Consider the following 18371-nt stretch of genomic DNA (forward strand, 5'->3'; position numbering starts at 1 on the left):
CTACGTCAACGAGGTTGATCGCGCTCCTGCAAAGCCTCCCCACTGCAAACAAAGGATCACCTCCTGAAAACTTCTGAACTGTCAGCCGCAGAAAGGGCTAGCAGGCTCTTCTTTCTGCACAGGCTGGAGGACAGCAAGCCCTTCAGAGTTCATGGACAGAATGCTGGAGCTCCTGAGAGGACACCAGCCGGACTTTTTGTGCAGCAACTCTCTCCTCAGGTGCACGCAGCGCTGGCCAACACCACAATTATGGACTGCCGTGTGCTGGTGGACGAGGCCGACAAAGTCTTCCTGGCCAGCCAGCACCACGGCATAACAGCAGCCCCACTCACCCGATCACACACACAGCGGCAGGAGCCCCACACCAGTACCGCCGCGAAGGAGCTGCATCTTTCCTCCACAGCAGCGCTCACAAACCGGCTTCTGCACTGTATGAAAACATTCATCTGGTCGAACGAAGTCAGACTAAAAGCTAACGTTACAAAAACTAAGCAAACAATAAGAAACCGTCAAGAATGACAGCAAAACAAAATACGGACAAATTTAGGTTTTCTGTGCAATTTGTTCAAATTTTTCAACAGTTGAAAAATCCTGACGAGCGCCAGCTGCAGGAATGAAGCTGTGCAAAGGTTAAACAAAAGTCCAGATTTCTTGTTTCATTTGGACTTCATTGTCCTGCGTTAGTGCCATGTGACTGGGCCTTTAATTTTGGTACATTTGTCTGGAATAGGTGTCGGGGTCTGATGGGGGGGTTTGGTTTTCTGCTTAGCTTTGTTCATGTATGCTTTTCCTTGTGGAAGGTGTCTACTGTTTTTTTTTGCACTCTGTCTCTGGCCACGCCCTGTTTCCGGCTCTTTCCATGCACACCTGTCCTAGATTTCCTGATTAGGTCTCAGGAGTATATATGCTCACGGCTTGTGTCTGTTCCTCGCCAGATTGATGTGCCCTGTGCCTTCTATCCAGCTCTTGTGCCCTTGTTTCCTTGTCCTGCCTGCTTTGTGTGTTCTCGACCTCCTGCCTGCCTGTTTCGACCATGATTAAGCCTGATGATTATTGTACTGCTGCTGTGTGTTCTGGACTGCCTTCCCGTGTACCGACCTCTGCCTCTCTCATTAAAACCCGTCTGCAACAAGAGCTATCTTTGTGAGCCCTGCATTTGTGCCCAGCCATTCCAGCCTGTCAGATCAATCTGGCCAACAATGGACACAGCGGGCTCAGATCCATTTCAGTTGGTGGTACGCCACCATAGTCAGCAGCTTGCCCACCAGGAAGACCAGTTTTCAATGCTCAGTGCCGGGTAGAGCGAACTAACAAAACGCCAGGACGCGTTTATGTCATCAGTGAGCACCCAGATGAACCAAATGCTGTCCTGGCTGGATCCTCAGGCTGTGTCGGGCGCGGCCGCCGGGAGTTCTAACGCTCTGCCGGCACCGCCAGCCGCCGTGTCGGCTTCTGTAACCTCCCCTGTTGTCTGTAACCAGCTGTCACGCCCCGAACACTTTTCAGGCGAATCAGGAGACGTAAGACCGTTTATCACCCAGTGTGAGCTACATTTTGAATTAATGTCTGCCATGTTCCCGACCGACAGAACAAAAATCGCTTACATAATCACTCACCTGTCTGGACGAGCCACTGCCTGGGCCACAGCCGAATGGGAGCGTCAGGCGCCATCCTGTTCTTCCCTTTCAGCGTTCACCACGGCCCTCAAACAAGTATTCCAGCACACGGCTCCGGGACGTGAGGCGGCGTGCTCCTTGATGAAGCTGAGGCAGGGCAACCGCCGAGTTACTGACTTCGCCATAGACTTTCGTATCCTGGCGGCAAAGAGTAAATGGAATCCGGCCACGCTACTTGACGTGTTTTTCCAGGGCCTTTCGGCGGAGATCCAAGAACAATTGATCGCCGCCGACCTGCCCGAAGATCTGGACGAATTGATTGCCCTGGCCATCCGCACCGACCGAAGACTGCAGGATCGTCCTCGCTGCGGATGTCATCCTGATCACCAGACCAGCACTCCTACCAATCGCCCCACCTCCTTCACTCACTCCCGACCCTCCACCACTCAACACAGATGAGCCAATGCAGTTGGGGCGTATGCGCCTGAGTCCAGCAGAGCGGCAGCACCGCCGGGTGGACAGCCTCTGTTATTACTGTGGACAGTCAGGACACTATCTTACAGAGTGTCAAGCCAGGGGCGCCACCGGGCAGTTAAGAACGGAGTTGCGGGTGAGTCTAAATTCCATTTCTTCTGTTTCTGCACAGAACATAATTCCGGCCAAGATAATAACTGAAAACACTGCCGTTAATGTTTCGGCTTTTGTTGATTCTGGTTCAGATGCAAATTTAATACTTTTTTCTCTCGCCAGGGACCTTCACCTTAAAATGCATAAGATTTCTCATCCGCTGGTGGTACGTGCTGTGGACGGCCATGTTTTGGGCCAAATTACTCACCGCACACAATCTGTTAGAATGCAAATCTCTGAAACGCACATTGAATCAATCAGTTTTCATATTATGGAAAATATGACTCACCCACTCATTCTGGGGCACCCCTGGCTACTAAGGCACGGACCTAATTTTGACTGGGCTAAAGGGGAAATTACTTCATGGAGTCCGGCTTGTTATAACCATTGTTTGCAAAACATCACAGGCACCCCGCTGGATTCCCATCTGGATCTCATCGGGGTACCTGAGTGTTATCATGATCTTGCCGCAGTGTTTAGCAAGGCTAGGGCCAAATCTCTGCCACCACACTGAGAATATGATTGCTTGATAGAGCTTCTCCCCGGTGCGACTCCGCCGCGGGGAAAACTATTCTTTGTCAGCGCCAGAGTGTAACGCTATGAATACATACATCCAGGAGTCCTTGGCGGCCGGTCTGATTCGACCCTCATCCTCTCCTGTGGGAGCAGGATTCTTTTTTGTGGAAAAGATAGATAAGACTCTTCGTCCTTGCATTGATTATCGCAGTCTGAATAACATTACGGTCAAAAACCGCTATCCTCTACCCCTGATTTCTTCTGCTTTTGAATTATTAGAGGGTGCCGCCATCTTTACCAAGCTCAACCTCCGAAACGCGTATCACTTAGTCCAGATTAGGGAGGGGGGACAAATGGAAAACGGCGTTTAATACGCCCAGCGGACACTACGAATATCTAGTCATGCCGTTTGGACTGACTAATGCACCAGCTGTATTCCAAAATTTGGTTAACAACGTATTGCGGGGCTTTCTTAACAGGTTTGTGTATCTCGATGACATTCTCATTTTTTCTCCAGATTTGGCCACTCACACCCAACATGTTCGCTCAGTATCGCAGACACTGTTCCAGAATAATCTCTACGTGAAAGCTGAAAAATGTGAATTCCATAAATCCACAGTATCCTTTTTAGGTTTCATTCTTTCTAAAGGGGAAATCAGGATGGACCCAGAGAAGATTGTGGCAGTACGGGACTGGGCTGTCCCCACATCCCGTAAGGCATTACAGCGATTTTGGGGGTTTGCAAACTTTTATCGAAAGTTTGTTTGGAATTTCAGTACTATTGCGGCTCCTTTGCACAACGCCACCTCGTCCCACAGGCCGTTCGAGTGGACACTGGAGTGTGACGAAGCATTCAATCTTCTAAAGAATTGTTTTACCACAGCCCCCGTGCTGCTCCTCCCTGACCCCGCTCAACAGTTCGTGGTTGAGGTCGATGCCTCTAATGTGGGAGTAGGGGCAGTCCTGTCCCAGAGGGGCACCTCGGATAATAGGCTTCATCCGTGTGCCTTCCTGTCTAAGAAGCTGTCTGCAGCTGAACGCAATTACGGCATCAGCAACCGCGAACTGTTGGCAGTAAAAGTGGCTCTGGAGGAGTGGCAGCACTGGTTGGAGGGTGCACAGCTACCTTTCATCGTTTATACCGACCATAAGTGTTGTGTGGGCCACTGAAGAGGAGGTACTGCTGGCCCACCACCACCAGATGGCGCCCTGCTTGAAGTGTGGGCTTCAAGCACGTCATAGCAACCGCGAGTGACAGCTGTCACTCGTCATCAGCACCAGCTGTCACTCATCACACATCACCATAAAGGCCGGACTGCCACTCCACCTCCCCGCCAAGAAATCAGTTACCAGAAGAGGTAATTTCTCTGCTGTATTTATAACGAATAATAGTCTGATCTCAATTGCAGCCGTTTTCCTGTGATGTGTTCCTTATCTGCTGTATTGGCGTTTGGTGTGGACAGCGACGGCTTCACTTCACACCCCAACCAGATAAGTGGTTAGACAGGAGCTGCACGAGTGTGTGATTGGAGGTGGAGGTGCTCCCTCCCAAAGGAACACAGACTGTGGAATTACTGAATGTGCGAACTCACACTCATCTATACTGTTTCTGTTCTCTGCCAGCAGTACCAAGTCTGATAGCTGGAGACGGTGGCCGCCTGGGGATCCAGGACTTGGCGGCTCCGATGTTCTTCAGGTCCGTTGATGGTGAAGGCCGTGTGGGATCCGGCTCGGTTCTGGACGGACGTCTATCCTCAAGCTTGCCCACACGTCACTCAACATAATTGTCTGTACTACCAAAACTGTATTTGTCTGTATTCCGTTGTGCACTTCACAACATTAAATTGTTACTGTTTGGCTTATCCATTGCCCGTTCATTTTACGCCCCCTGTTGTGGGTCCGTGTTCCTACACTTTCACAACAGGATTTCTCGGCCAGCGTCATGGATCCCGAGGGGCATCAACCATCGCTTGAACAGCCAATGTAAGAGCGAGGTGCACAGGCACCAGCAGGAGGCGTGTTAGGTGAGCTGCAGCACATCTTAACCGCTTTTACTGCTCGGTTGGACTTAGTTACCGAGCAGAGCATTATTCTCAATTGGAGGACGGAGACTCTCACCGCCCAGGTGGAAGCGCATGTTCAGGACGCTGCTGCAGCACCTCCTCCTGCTGACCGAATGCCAGAAACAGACATTCCACTGGTCATTCAACGAACCCCCCCCCCACCTTCCCCTGAAGCATACATAAGCCCTCCGGAGCCGTACGGAGGCTGTGTTGAGACGTGCGCAGACTTCTTGATACAGTGCTCGATCATCTTTTTACAGCGTCCCGTCATGTACGCGTCAGACACTAGCTGGGTGGCTTACGTTATAAATTTGCTTCGAGGAGAGGCACGCGCCTTGGCTACGGCGCTCTGGGAGCAGAATTCACGGCTCCTAACGACATATACTGGGTTTGTGAGGGAGTTCCGACAGGTGTTCGACCACCCTCATAGAGGCGAGACCGCTTCAAGCGTGATGCGGTCGATAAGACAAGGGTGTCGGAGCGCAGCGAAGTATGCAGTCGACTTCCACATTGCTGCTGTAGCGTGAGCCTGCTGGAATGCTGTTGCACTCCGCGCCGCCTTCGTAAACGGACTGTCTCTGGTCCTTAAGGAGCACCTGGTGGTGAAGGACGAGCCGCGGGATTTAGACGGGCTTATCGACCTGGTTATACGGTTAGACAACCGATTAACAGAACACCGACGGGAGCGAGACAAAGGGCGTGGTCAGGCACAAGCCGTCCCTCTTTCCTCCCAGGTCCGAAAGGGAGCCGTCTTCCCCACGCTCCACAGCCAGGGCGCGCCACGTGACGACAGCTCCCCCTGCTGACGTTGTTAGAGACGAGCAGGGCCAAAAGGCGATCAGATCAGAGACAAAGGAGGCTGGTCCGTGGGGAGTGTTTTCTCTGCAGCTCAACCGAGCACACACAGAAAAAATGCCCCAAACGGTCAATACAGCAGCCCTCGTCCTTAGAGACTGGGCTAAGGGTGGGTCACAATACCCACACGGGTAGACCCTGAAAATCTGCACGCATCCCAGTCACGATCCTGAGCGGGGATTTAACCCTTCACGCCCCAGCACTGGTGGACACGGGGTCGGAAGAGAATCTGCTGGATAGCAGATGGGCAAAGGAGGTTGGGCTCCCTCTAGTGGCCTTACCATCACCATTGTCAGTGCGGGCACTAGATGGCACCCTTCTTCCACTAATCACACACCAGACACAGACAGTGACATTGCTTGCATCTGGAAATCACAGGGAGGAGATTGTGTTTTATGTAACACCTTCTACCTCCCGAGTGATTTTGGGTTTTCCATGGGTGTTAAAACACAATCCCCGGATTGATTGGCCATCTGGGGTTGTGGTTCAGTGGAGCGAAACCTGCCACCGGGAGTGTTTAGGATCCTCGGTTCCACCCGGTGTGACAGATAAGGAGGAGGTTTTAGTCCCCCCCCAATCTGGCGGCGGTGCCAGCCGAGTACCATGACCTTGCTGACATCTTCAGCAAGGATCTGGCACTCACGCTGCCCCCGCACCGTCCGTACGATTGTGCCATTGATTTGATTCTGGGCGCTGAGTACCCGTCCAGCAGGCTGTACAACCTCTCACGTCCGGAACGTGAATCAATGGAGACCTACATCCGGGACTCGTTAGCTGCCGGGTTGATCCGGAACTCCACCTCCCTGATGGGTGCTGGTTTCTTTTTTGTGGGCAATAAGGACGGTGGACTCCGTCCATGCATTGATTACAGAGGGCTGAACGAGATCACGGTTCGCAACCGATACCCGTTACCTCTGTTGGATTCAGTGTTCATGCCCTTGCATGGAGCCCAAATTTTCAATAAACTGGATCTCAGGAATGCTTATCACCTGGTTCGGATCCGGGAGGGAGACGAGTGGAAGACGGCATTTAACACCCCGTTAGGTCACTTTGAGTACCTGGTCATGCTGTTCGGCCTCACCAATGCGCCCGCGACGTTCCAAGCATTGGTTAATGACGTCTTGCGGGACTTCCTGCATCGGTTTGTCTTCGTATATCTAGACGATATACTCATCTTTTCTCCGGATCCTGAGACCCATGTCAAGCATGTACGTCAGGTCGTGCAGCGGTTGTTGGAGAACCGGCTGTTTGTGAAGGGCGAGAAGTGTGAGTTCCACCGCACTTCTTTGTCCTTCCTGGGGTTCATAATCTCCTCCAATTCCGTCGCCCCTGATCCGGCCAAGGTTGCGGCGGTGAGAGACTGGCCCCAACCAACAAACCGTAGGAAAATGCAACAGTTCCTCGGTTTTGCAAATTTCTACCGGAGGTTCATCAAGGGCTACAGTCAGGTAGTTAGCCCCCTGACCTCCACAAAAGTTCCCTTCACCTGGTCAGATCGGTGCGAAGCCGCGTTTAGGGAGTTGAAATGCCGGTTCTCGACTGCACCAGTTCTGGTGCAGCCCGATCCCAATCGCCAGTTTATAGTTGAAGTGGATGCCTCTGACTCAGGGATAGGAGCCGTGCTATCCCAGAGCGGGGAGTCCGACAAGGTTCTCCATCCATCTGCCTACTTTTCCCGCAGGTTGACCCCGGCTGAAAGGAACTATGACGTTGGCAATCGGGAACTTCTAGCGGTGAAAGAGGCTCTGGAGGAGTGGAGACACCTGTTGGAGAGACCATTGGCACCATTTACGGTTTTCACGGACCATGGAGTACATTCGGACCACCAGGCGTCTGAACCCCAGGCAAGCCCTTTGGGCATTTTGACTTTCGGATCACCTACCGCCCCAGGACAAAGAACCAACGATCTGACGCCCTGTCCCGGGTGCAGGAAGAGGAGATCAAGACCGAACTGTCAGACCCTACGGAAACCATCATCCCCGATTCCACTGTTGTGGCCACCCTCACCTGGGACGTGGAAAAGACCGTCCGGGAGGCCCTGACACGGAGCCCGGACCTGGGGACAGGTCCGAAGGACAAGTTGTACGTCCCACCAGAGGCCAGGGCTGCGGTCCTAGACTTCTGTCATGGTTCCAAGCTCTCCTGTCATCCAGGGGTGCGAAGGACCGTGGCAGTGGTCCGTCAGCGCTTCTGGTGGGCGTCTATGGAAGCCGACGTCCGGGAGTATGTCCAGGCCTACACCACCTGCACCAGGGGCAAAGCCGACCACCACAAGGCCCAAGGCCTCCTCCAGCTTCTGCCCGTGCCTCATCGCCCCTGGTCTCACATCGGCCTGGACTTTGTCACAGGCCTCCCGCCGTCCCAGGGCATGATTACCATCCTCACGATAGTGGACCGGTTCTCCAAGGTGGCCCACTTCGTGGCCCTCCCGAAGCTCCCGACAGCCCAGGAGACTGCAGACCTCCTGGTCCACCACGTCGCGCGTCTGCATGGGATTCCATCGGATATCGTCTCAGACCGTGGTCCTCAGTTCTCCTCTCAGGTCTGGAGGAGTTTCTGCAGGGAACTGGGGGCCACCGTGAGTCTCTCGTCCGGGTACCATCCTCAGACGAATGGACAGGCAGAGCGGGCGAACCAGGAATTGGAGCAGGCCCTCCGCTGCGTAACCTCCGCGCACCCGACGGCCAGGAGCAACCATTTGGCCTGGATCGAGTACGCTCTCAACAGCCAAGTATCATCGGCTACCGGCCTCTCCCCGTTTGAGGTGTGTTTGGGGTACCAGCCCCTATTGTTTCCGCTCATGGAGGGAGAGGTTGGTCCAGGCCCATCTGAGGAGGTGCCGTCGGGTGTGGCGTGCTGCCCTCTCTGCCCAAAGCCCGGACGAGGGCCAAGAACCATGCAGACTGCCGGCGTGTCCCGGCCCGTACGTATCAGCCTGGGCAGGAGGTATGGCTTTCCACAAAAGACATTCCCCTGCAAGTGGAATCCCAGAAGTTGAAGGACAGATACATTGGACCATTCACCATACTCAAAGTCCTCAGTCCAGCCGCAGTGAAGCTGAAGCTGCCAGCTTCACTGCGGATCCACCCGGTTTTCCATGTGTCACGCATCAAACCTCATCGCGTTTCACCCCTCTGTACCCCCGGACCGGCGCTGCATCCTGCCCGGATCATCGACGGGGAGCCGGCTTGGACCGTGCGCCGGCCCCTGGACGTCCGTCGGAAGGGCCGGGGCTTCCAGTATTTGGTGGACTGGGAGGGGTATGGACCTGAAGAACGCTCCTGGGTGAAGAGGAGCTTCATCCTGGACCCGGCCCTCCTGGCCAACTTCTACCGGCGTCACCCAGACAAGCCTGGTTGAGGGGGGGTCCTGTTGTGTGGACCGCTGAAGAGGAGGTACTGCTGGCCCACCACCACCCGATTGCGCCCTGCTTGAAGTGCGGGCTTCAAGCACGAGAGGGCATCATAGCAACCGGGAGTGACAGCTGTCACTCATCACACATCACCATAAAGGCCGGACTGCCACTCCACCTCCCCGCCGAGAAATCAGTTACCAGAAGAGGTAATTTCTCTGCTGTATTTACAACGAATAATAGTCTGATCTCAATTGCAGCCGTTTTCCTGTGACGTGTTCCTTATCTGCTGTATTGGCATTTGGTGTGGACAGCGACGGCTTCGCTTCACACCCCAACCAGATAAGTGGTTAGACAGGAGCTGCACGAGTGTGTGATTGGAGGTGGAGCTGCTCCCTCCCAAAGGAACACAGACTATGGAATTACTTAGTGTGCGAACTCACACTCATCTATACTGTTTCTGTTCTCTGCCAGCAGTACCAGGTCTGACAGCTGGAGATGGTGGCCACCTGGGGATCCAGGACTTGGCGGCTCCGGTATTCTTCAGGTCCGTTGGCGGTGAAGACCGTGTGGGATCCGGCTCGGTTCTGGATGGACATCTCCTATCCTCAAGCCTGCCCACACATCACTCAACATATAATTGTCTGTACTACCAAAACTGTATTTGTCTGTATTCCGTTGTGCACTTCACAACATTAAATTGTTACTGTTTGGCTTATCCATTGCCCGTTCATTTTATGCCCCCTGTTGTGGGTCCGTGTTCCTACACTTTCACAACACATAAGAATCTAGAATACCTAAAAACAGCTAGACGACTCAACTCGCGTCAAGCTCGGTGGGCCATATTTTTTAGCCATTTTGATTTTACCCTGTCCTATCGTCCGGGCACAAAGAACGGTAAGCCGGATGCACTTTCCCGTCGGGAGGACACTATAGAAGAGAGCGCGGATCAGGATACCATTCTTCCCAAATCATGTTTTGTGGCGGCGCTCACCTGGGATATCGAATCCAAAATACGGTCCGCTTTAGGTGATGCACCGGTTCCCTCAGGTTGTCCTCATGACAAGCTCTTCGTTCCGGTATCCCTTAGGGGAGAGACAATTAAGTGGTGCCATGATAATCGTATTGTTTGCCATCCTGGTATTAAGAAGACCGTATACTTAGTACAACAAAGATTCTGGTGGCCGGGGCTTGTGAGGGATGTCAAAGATTATGTCTCGGCCTGCCAAGTATGCGCCATGCACAAGTCGTCCAACCGTCCGCCGGCTGGGGCCTTATTTCCACTACCGATTCCAACTCGGCCCTGGACCCACATCATTAGATTTTGTGACAGGTTTTCCATCTTCTGACGGGCACACTGTTGTGCTGACTGTAGTAGATCGTCTTTCCAAGATGGTTCATTTCATACCATTGAAAAAATTACCATCTGCCAAGGAAACAGCTGAAGTTATGCTTGACCACGTTTTCAAGTTACACGGTTTGCCACAAGATATAGTGTCTGAACGGGGTCCACAGTTCGTGTCTCATTTTTGGAGGGAGTTTTGCCATCTCCTCGGGGTGTCAAGTAGTCTTACTTCGGGCTATCATCCACAAGCCAATGGGCAATCGGAAAGACTTAACCAGGACCTAGAGAAGGGACTCTGCATTCTTGCGTCTCGCCATCCCTCACCATGGTCGAAACAGCTTCCGTGGATCGAACTGGCACATAATTGTTTGCCTTCTCGTTCCACTGGTTTCGCGCCGTTCTATGTCGTTTTTGGTCACCAACCCACGCTGTTTCCCCTCTGTTAGCCGTGATTCCACTTAGTTTGATCCTCCGTTGCCAGCGGACCTGGGATCGGGCTCGTGCCGCTTTGTTGCGTTCCTCTCCGGCGTACAAGTCCGCAGCTGATCGTCGTTGGTCTACAGCCCCGTCTTACTCTCCAGGCCAGAAGGTTTGGCTGTCAATGCGCCATCTTACCCTTAGGGGTGTACTAAAGAAGTTGGGGCCCAGGTTCATTGGTCCCTTTCCTGTGTCCAAGGTCATTAATCCGGTTTCTGTTTGTCGCCGTCTCCCGCGGTCCATGCGTGTTCACCCCACGTTTCACGTCAGTCAGGTGAAGCCTGTGCGGTCTAGTGCGTTGTGCCCTCCTGCTGTCCTCCCGCCGCCCACCCGGTTTGTGGATGGTGGTCCCGTTTTTTCGGTGCACCGGCTTTTGGGTTCTCGCCGTCGCGGTTTTCAGTATCTGGTCGATTGGGAGGGGTATGGTCCCGAGGAGTGGTCGTGGATTCCCTCCCGTTTTGTTTTGGACCCTGGTCTGATCCGCAACTTCCATGCTGCTCATCCCTCTTCCCCTGGTCCGCCAGGGGTCGGCCGTGGTGGGGGGGTACTGTCGGGGTCTGACGGGGGGTTGGTTTTCTGCTGCGCTTTGTTCATGTATGCTTTTCCTTGTGGAAGGTGTCTGCTGTTTTTTTTGCACTCTGTCTCTGGCCACGCCCTGTTTCCGGCTCTTTCCATGCACACCTGTCCTAGATTTCCTGATTAGGTCTCAGGAGTATATATGCTCACGGCTTGTGTCTGTTCCTCGCCAGATTGATGCGCCCTGTGCCTTCTATCCAGCTCTTGTGCCCATGTTTCCTTGTCCTGCCTGCTTTGTGTGTTCTCGACCTCCTGCCTGCCTGTTTCGGCCACGATTAAGCCTGATGATTATTGTACTGCTGCTGTGTGTTCTGGACTGCCTTCCCGTGTACCGACTTCTGCTTCTCTCATTAAAACCCGTCTGCAACAAGAACTATCTTTGTGAGCCCTGCATTTGTGTCCAGCCATTCCAGCCTGTCAATAGGTAGTTTTCAGTTCTCAAACACTAAGTGACCATGCAAAATGGAAACAAGTGAGGGAAGCCACCAGCACACCCAGACTTCTCCAAAGAAGCTAGACTTCTGTGGTTGTGACTGGAGAAACTACTGTAACTTTTGTCTGTTGTATCAGCAGCTACATTTTCAGAGTGGAGTTGTACAGAGAAGGATTTTCTGAAAAAAAAAAAAAAAAAAAAGGAAATTTCTAGCCCAGTCTCACTTTTTTTTTTTGTTTGTTTGTTTTGGTGCTACTGTCACGAAATGAGAAAAATTTTTGTGACGGTTTTTTTTTAACTCACTATTCCTAACCCTACTCCTACCTCCAACGCTAACCTTAACCATAACCTAATCTTACTCCTTCCCCCCACCCTAACCATAACCACTCGACCCCCCCCGCTTCACTTTTAATTTCGTGCAGCCATCACGGAATGAATTAGAATGAATTCGTGCTGCTGTTGACGAAAATGAGGCGCTTTTCATCACAATATCACGAACCAATAGATTAATGTATATTTCGTGCTGCTGAATCATGACTTGCCGTGAGACCAGGTTGTCACCTACAGTTTGCCCAAAGGCACATGGAAAACACAACACTAGATAGGATCCGTTTCTTATGTGAAAATCCTTTCTTCCTCCTTTCTTCCACTCCACCATGAAGATGTGATTGGTGGTGCAAGACTCAAAAGTTGTACTATGCATAGTTTCTCCAGTCACGGTCCCAGAAGCCAAAAACTCCATTACAGTTGTCTGGGTGTCCTGGTAGCTTCCTTCACTACTCTCCTTTTTGCACAGTCACTCTATTGTTTCTAACTGCAATTGGAATTGGTTAAGCACAGAGGACAGATTTCATTGTGTGTATATACAGTGCCCTCCAAACGTATCGGGCCCCTTGGTATTTCACACATTTTAATTTGTTTATGCCATTTCTAATACAAAAAAAGTAAATCAGGCTTCTTGATGCAAAAATATATAAAATTATCTTCCTTAAATTCAAACTCAAAGCAAATCTCTACAACTTGAAAGCCAAGCTGATGGGTTGCATAAGTAATGGAACACCTTGGTATAATACCTGTAAATCAGTTTTATTGCCAGTTTTCTTCAAACAAGTCAGGTGATGGATGCATGAACATTTCCAAGTCACTGAATGTCTTGGATTTTATTTCCATGAATTATGAAGAAATACAAACAGTATGGCACTCTTTGGTAAATCTGTGTGGAGTAGACAGTTCTCAAAAACTGAGTGACTGTGCAAGAAGAAGAGTGAGGAAAGACACCAAGACAACCCAGAAGAAGCTTCTCTGGCTGTGATTGGAGAAATTGTGCATAATGCATGTTTGCATTTTGTATCCCCAGTTATACAGCTTCATGGTGAAGAGGTATAGATGAGGATTTTCGTAAAACGAAGACCTGAAAGTTCAGCTACAATTTGCCAGAAGGTACATCTGAGATGCAAGCCTGGATTTAATGTTTTGGTGAAAGAAAGTCCTTCTCTGCTCTACATCATCATGAAGCCTATAACTTCAGGTGATGGTCTAGTGGTTAAGCTGTTGGGCTTGAGACCGGGGGATCCTTGGTTCAAATCCCAGCCTGACCGGTAAATCACTAAGGGCCCTTGAGCAAGGTCCTTAATACCCTAGTTGTTCCCGGTGTGTAGTGAGCGCCTTGTGTGGCAGCATCCTGAAATCGGGGTGAATGTGAGGCATTAAAGCGCTTTGAGTGTCTGATGCAGATGGAAAAGCGCTATATGCAGTCTATTTAATACAACTGACAAAATAATATGGGGGTGGCCCAGTTTTCACGGGGCCCAAAATCCCTGGCGGCGCCCTTATTTACAGGAGCCCATTACTTATGCAACCCATCATCTTGGCTTTAATATTTTGAATTAATTTTTATCAATTTGTAGATATTTGGTTTCAGTTTGAGTTTAAGGAAGAAATTTTAGAAAAGTTTATATTGAGAAGCCTGAATTACTTTTTGTATTTGAAATGCCATAAACAAATTAAAGTGGGAGAAATACTAAGGGGCCCAATATTTTTGGAGGGCACTGTATATATGGTGACAACAAAGGCCCTTCTTCCTGTTCATTCATATTCCTTCAGCCTGTGAGCCTTGGTGGTTTCCTTCACTTGTCCCCTTCTTGCACAGTCACTCAATTTTTGATAACTGCCTACTCCAGATAGATTTACCAAACAGTGCCATAGTATTTTTATTTCTAAATGTCTGAAGCCCAAGTCCAACAGATATTCAGGAACTTGGAAATATTCATGCATCCATCCCCTGACTTGTTTAAAGCAAATTGGCTGTAAAAGTGAAGATTTGTCTGAAGCCCCCATCACACATAGCAAGAATGTGCTGGAGCCATGCCCGACACAGCAAATACTGCCATAATCCGACACACTTGGGAGGAAAGGAGGCATGGCCAGCTGTGTTCTTCCCTTTGCACAGGACCTGTACTGGACATCAAAGAAAAACCAAAGTATGGACCGGACTCATGCCATATGTGTCCATCTGTGCGTTAACTAATTCCCATTCAATTACTCCTTCGCTCATCCTCTTTTCCCCAGGCTGACTGACCTCACGTGCGTGTGTGTGTGCATAAAAGTGCTGACATGAGGAAATGACTGCTCAGGGTGTGTGTGTGCTTTCATAATAAGCTGCTACGCGCACGCACACATGTGCACACACACGCACGGCGCACATGTGCTCAGCTGTCAGTGGACAGTTTTACTGCCAGAGAAACTTCGCTGTGTGCATGCATGTGCGCGCGCACGCAACGAACCTTTGCTGACAGTCAAAGGACACCTTTGCTTAAAAAAAGTTTGCAATGAGCCTTCCCACTATATTAGTATATTCGTGGCAGCAACCCCCCACAACTCTGCATGGTGATATCTGGTTGGATTATCCCACTGGAATTATTTATGGTGTCGTTTCCAGCATTCCACCACAGCTCTGTGGTCGTGACGCACTGCGAAATGCTCCTGGAGGTGAGATTCATGTTTCATATGTTGTCTTGGCAAAACAGTTCCACGTCATGTCCGACAGAATTAAATGTGATCAAGCAATAATTTGTTTATTACAGCAGTGAGATCTGTTCAGCTCTGAGCCTCTGACATAAGGTGTGACAGCGTGTGCACCTGCCCACCAGCCGCCGTGGTGTCGCAGATCTGATGGGCACAATATTTCACATTATTTACGGTGCCAATGGGGAGGAATATTATCTGCCCTGTAAGGTCTATTATATACAATTATAAACTTTTGATTTCGGTGTACCCATGATTATGCGGATCTGGTCAGGATGGGGTTCACTGAGGCCTTTATTAGTACTGTCATACTGCACCAACTGAGATCCCATCAATCAACGGGAGATGCCTGTTAATTCCGTGATGAAGAGTTAGGCTTGTTTTCTTATAAAGTTCACCATTCACTTGTCTAGCTTCTGCGTAAAATTGACCAAGTACTCCGTCAAGCATCTGTCCGTCATAAGTTTCAAAGTTGGGCGCATGTCCCTTTTCAGTGACTTACTTGTGAAACAGGCTGGCTGCTGACTGTGTATTTCTGCGGGTGTTCTTCACATCTTTTTCGTGTAAAATTAGTTTTTTAAGTCAGCGTCGCTAACAGACGCAAACCTGTCTTCTACCATCTTGTCAACAAACTGACAGCCAAAGTAGGCGTATCGCGTTATCTGATTGGTCGTAATCAATAGAAGGTGTCACTTGATTAGCTAGCGCTACGTTGCACGCGAGGTGCACTTGTTTCGCACGCGCAGTCTGCTCGGCTCCACCAACTCGGCATGTGGTACAGCTTAGAAAGTGGGGAATGGGCCAATCAGAAGTTGGCAAAATCCCATACCATATAATAATGGATATAACAGCCTGTCCAGATCTGCAGCGCTGTGCAACACACTGACCTGCAGTGGTCATGGTGCTTTCGGTTTGTTCGCGCTGTGTTCACATCCTCTGCAAGCCACATACATATCAACGGTTCCTTTGCGCCCCGGTTCCTTTGTGGAGGTGGACATTATAAGTGGATAAGTGGCATGTGCAGGTCATACCGCAGGCTTTACCATGCCCGATCAATCTTGAGGTTCCCTCATATGCACTCACATCGTTTCGGATCCTGTTTTTGCCGCCTTCAGAAAATGTAAATTGCGCTCAGATCACCATCGGATAGATGTCCCATCTCGATGGCGCCTAGACAGTTTTGAACACCATCCCTGGTTCTCAAGACCAGGCACTTAAGTGGCTCTACTCTACTCTTTTCTACTCTCCTATTTTACTCTTCCTTTTTAGATATTTACATATACAGTAGTGTTCAGAATAATAGTAGTGCTATGTGACTAAAAAGATTAATCCAGGTTTTGAGTATATTTCTTATTGTTACATAAGAAACAAGGTACCAGTAGATTCTCACAAATCCAACAAGACCAAGCATTCATGATATGCACACTCTTAAGGCTATGAAATTGGGCTAAAAAAAAAAAAAAAGGAGAAAAGGGTGTGTTCACAATAATAGTGTGGCATTCAGTCAGTGAGTTCGTCAATTTTGTGGAACAAACAGGTGTGAATCAGGTGTCCCCTATTTAAGGATGAAGCCAGCACCTGTTGAACATGCTTTTCTCTTTGAAAGCCTGAGGAAAATGGGACGTTCAAGACATTGTTCAGAAGAACAGCGTAGTTTGATTAAAAAGTTGATTGGAGAGGGGAAAACTTATATGCAGGTGCAAAACATTATAGGCTGTTCATCTACAGTGATCTCCAATGCTTTAAAATGGACAAAAAAAAAAAAAAAAAGAGACATGTGGAAGAAAACAACCATCAAAATGGATAGAAGAATGACCAGAATGGCAAAGGCTCACCCATTGATCATCTCCAGGATGATCCAAGACAGTCTGGAGTTACCTGTAAGTGCTGTGACAGAAGACGCCTGTGTGAAGCTAGTTTATTCGCAAGAATCCCCCGTAAAATCCCTCTGTTAAATAAAAGACATGCAGAAGAGGTTACAATTTGCTAAAGAACACATCAACTGGCCTAAAGAGAAATGGAGGAATATTTTGTGGACTGATGAGAGTAAAACTGTTCCTTTTGGGTCCAAGGGCCGCGGACAGTTTGTGAGACGACCCCCAAACTCTGAATTCAAGCCACAGTTCACAGTGAAGACAGTGAAGCATGGTGGTGCAAACATCATGATATGGGCATGTTTCTCCTACTATGGTGTTGGGCCTATATATCGCATACCAGGTATCATGGATCAGTTTGGATATGTCAAAATACTTGAAGAGGTCATGTTGCCTTATGCTGAAGAGGACATGCCCTTGAAATGGGTGTTTCAACAAGACAATGACCCCAAGCACACTAGTAAATGAGCAAAATCTTGGTTCTAAACCAACAAAATTAATGCCTCGCAGATATGAAGAAATCATGAAAAACTGTGGTTATACTTGTACATACAACTAAATACTAGTTTAGTGATTCACAGGATTGCTAAAAAAGCAGTTTGAACATAATAGTTTTGAGTTTGTAGCATCAACAGCAGATGCTACTATTATTGTGAACACCCCCTTTTCTACTTTTTTACTAATAGCCCAATTTCATAGCCTTAAGAGTGTGCATATCATGAATGCTTGGTCTTGTTGGATTTGTGATAATCTACTGGTACCTTGTTTCCCATGTAACAATAAGAAATATACTCAAAACCTGGATTAATCTTTTTATTCACATAGCACTACTATTATTCTGAACACTACTGTACCTTTGTATACTGGCAAAGTTCCACCTTAGAATTGGAATATAATATATCAGATATACCTTACTGAATTTTCATGTGTGCCACACTCGGGGCCGCCGGCCAATTTTGACCAACTGTGTGGACTTCTGCAGATGGCTGTCAGAACGTTTCGGAACTGAAATCCGACACTTTTCGGATGTGCGTCGATTCATAACTCTGACACCATTCTGCATGATTCTAGCTGTGTGTGACAGGTTATTAAAAAATGAAATCCATATGATATTTTTGTTAAACCCCTTGAATTAAAGATGGCAATTGACACTACAGGCACATTGGGCTTGTTTCATTTCAGCTCCATTTTGCTGTACAGTGGCAAAATTAGAAACACACACGTGTCACTGTCAATTTATGGACTTCACTGCATTATAAGTTCTACATAGCACACAGTACTGGATCAACTTTTCACAGTGTGCACCTCTGCACAGGAGCATGCTGGTGTTGTGGTATTCAGATGGTGCAGAAAGTCGGTCATTCTCTGACCTACACACTGTGGCGCCCTGTCATATGCTCTTGCATGGCTTGTACCTTTACATCAGGATATTAAATTAATCAGTAAATTGATGCTGGCTTTGTCATGAAATCATCATAAATCTATCAGAGATGACATGGAAAATGTAACAGATAAATGCATATAAGAATTAATTGGGTGCTGAAATTGCGTGAAAACAGTGTCATGGTTTTGGGTTTGATTGATATGTTTTCATGGCTGTGAACTTGATATGA

The sequence above is a fragment of the Thalassophryne amazonica genome, chromosome 3, assembly GCF_902500255.1.
Source record: "Thalassophryne amazonica chromosome 3, fThaAma1.1, whole genome shotgun sequence".
Lineage (NCBI taxonomy): Eukaryota > Metazoa > Chordata > Actinopteri > Batrachoidiformes > Batrachoididae > Thalassophryne > Thalassophryne amazonica.